The 2,821-nt window shown below is 36.7% G+C and overlaps 1 long non-coding RNA gene across 1 annotated transcript in view; it reads left to right on the forward strand.

Moving 5' to 3' along the window:
* Nucleotides 1-1,393: 1,393 nt before the first annotated feature.
* LOC116086411 overlaps nt 1,394-2,821 on the forward strand; it is a 36,155-nt gene continuing 34,727 nt past the window's right edge. The window contains exon 1 of the long non-coding RNA XR_004116912.1: nt 1,394-1,768. This is a non-coding gene — a long non-coding RNA (uncharacterized LOC116086411). The remainder of the gene's footprint in view (nt 1,769-2,821) is intronic.

Below are 2,821 nucleotides of genomic sequence, written 5' to 3' on the forward strand. Positions count from 1 at the left end.
GCCATCTCCATCAGCCTTCTCATCTTCATTTCTGATGCTATTGACCTGTGGTGCTGCTTCTGAGACTGTTCCAGGGGAGGCCACTCATCACAGTGACAGAGCCTTTGCACTAAAGCAACACCAGCAGCTCCTTCTGATCTCTGTCTTTCATTCCCTACACTCAGTCTTTGTTCCCTCTATATCTGTTCTACAGGTTAAGGGAGGATCTAAGAAGCCATGCTAAATCACAAAAGTTAGTGAAGAACTTCTTCAACTCATTAGCATGTCCAGAAAGAAAGAAGCTTTGTGGGATATAAGAATATGAGACATGCTATTCTCAAGTGAAGCAAGTGGCCCGTTTTTGTAGAGTATTTATGACTTACAGAATAACAGAGGATGTTTATAGAATCATATGGCCATGCTCCATATAACCAAATTCTAATGAGCAATGTAATCTGAGCACTGTTCATTTCTCTCAACCACACCTTCTCATCAATATTGAACAATGTTTATTGAGTTCCTACTATATATCTGACATTGTGTCACACTCCTTGAATTTTCTCATTGAATTATCATAATTAAATAGTATAGGCATCTCAACCTCAGAGGTGTGGAAACACACTCAAAACAGTTAAAAGGGTAGAAAAAGGTGGAGCTAAACAATGATTCAGTAGCTAATGTAGCTAATATGATCACTATGCATATCACACACATATACCTAAAAATATATCAACTACCTTTTGGTACAAAGAAACTCCATAATATAACTATAGGATATACTGCTTCTATGTGTCAAAATTCAAGAACTTAATTGATTTTTTTTGATTTGGTGATTGTGTCATGTATTATACCTTTTATTGTTCAGACAAAGATGCTTGCCACAAGGTAAATAAATTAAGAATAAGGGATGAAATATTTATTTTGGCTAATGGTTTCAGAATGACTAATTTACCATAGATGGAGGCTATGGTAGAACAAAGCAAGCACTCCAATCATGGTGGACAGAAACCATCAAAACAGAGGGAGTGTCCCTCAGACTTTCTTCTTTCTTCCCTTGTATTTAATCTAGGCTCCAGCCCGTGGGATGCAGCACCCATATTGAGGGAATGTCTTACCCCATAATTAGTCCTCTCTGAAAACTTCCAGATCTTTATCCAGCTCTTGAGTACTTCTCAAACTAACAAAGTTGATAATCAAGACTAAGTATCATAAATCCAAGTCCATTTTATTATATCAAATCCCAAATCTCATAAGTAGAGTACCCACAAATATTACAAATAGATAAGAAGAGAGTTTCTCAAAGGACAAGTACTGGAGTTTCAAATGAATCTCCAGCACAGAAATCTAAAAAGGAACACATTCGTAATGGAAATTCCAAACAGTAGGCGTAAACATTAGATTGTCGGAATGTCTAGTGAGGAAAACATGTCACAGAGAAGAGATGTCTTAGCAGCCACAAACCTCATAACTAAAACCTGTCATTCATAGTTTCAGTAAAAACAAGTTAGGCTTAGAATCCTCACTAGTTAGAATGTCTTGCTAAACCAGGATCTTTACTAAATTACTTACTGATCAAGAGTACTTGTTTACATCAAGAGTGGGAGAAAAATGAAAGCTTTCGTCATGAATGACTAGAAGCTGCCCTCTATGAAAACAGGAGGAAAAATCAAGAGCGAGGAAAACAAGGGATGCAGGAGGCAGCAGTGCCTGGATTCAGAAGCAAAAGCAGTCTGCAGAGTGACTGGGATGGGAAAGCTGAGGATGATGGAGCAAAAGGAAAAAGATTGAGGTAAGAGGTGACACAGCTGTATGAGGCATTTCCAGGGGATGAAGTTGCTGAAACATTGTTAGGTCTGAATATGGGATTGGTTTATTCTTTTGGTAGAGCTGGGACTTAAACCCAAGGTCTCACTTATGTTAGCCAAAACACATCCATTGTGATATATAGCATAGCCCTGAACATGCAGATGATGGAGAGATACTTAATGCATTGCTACAGAAGGCAGGAAGACTTAGCTACAAGGTGCTGTAGCACAAAATGAGTGAAACCAGTTATATGAGGCAACTGATAGCATCAAAAGACAGAGTTCATGGATTAAATTGTGATGACTCCTCACCAGCTAACTAAAGAGTATGCCGTGTCTATATACCTTCAGTATGATGATCAAACACTAAATGTGTAATGATTATAACACAAGGAATAGGTACAACTTGAATGATAAAACAGACAGTCATGATAAATGATGTTATAAAATAAAATCATAATAAATAAATAGAATAAAAGAAGGTTTGAATGAAGGAGAGCTGGAATGAACCTGAGGACACTAGATTTTTATGAAGATGACACATTTCCTAAAATGAATCTAGAAATGCAATGTCACTCCAAACCAAATGCTAATATGGTTATTTAAATATAAGTTAGAAAATTATTTCTAAAGCTTCTCACATCAAATATGTGACGCTGCATCCAGCGGACCTTCTATCAGATAGAAAAGTTTATCTCAATGCTTCAGTGAGTCTGGCAATTTCCCAAACAGATCTGTGGTCAGAGAGGGAATTAAATGTCTCATAATTAAGCAATTTAAGAGGAGTTGAGGCATAATAAATTAACAAAAGCCAATCTGCTTAGTGAATAGTTAATGCAAGGACAGAGAAACAACTACTCTCATATGTTGCAGTCTGGGCTGGAAAGCATTGCTACCTCATAAAGTCTGTTAAAATCCTTCTGCTGCCTGAGCCTTGGCATTACATTCATTGACATTATTATCAGAACAACATATATAGGGCTACTTGTAATAAACCATCTTTTTTTTTTCTTTTTTTTTTTATTTATTTTAGATAT

The sequence above is a fragment of the Mastomys coucha genome, unplaced genomic scaffold (genome assembly GCF_008632895.1).
Source record: "Mastomys coucha isolate ucsf_1 unplaced genomic scaffold, UCSF_Mcou_1 pScaffold12, whole genome shotgun sequence".
Lineage (NCBI taxonomy): Eukaryota > Metazoa > Chordata > Mammalia > Rodentia > Muridae > Mastomys > Mastomys coucha.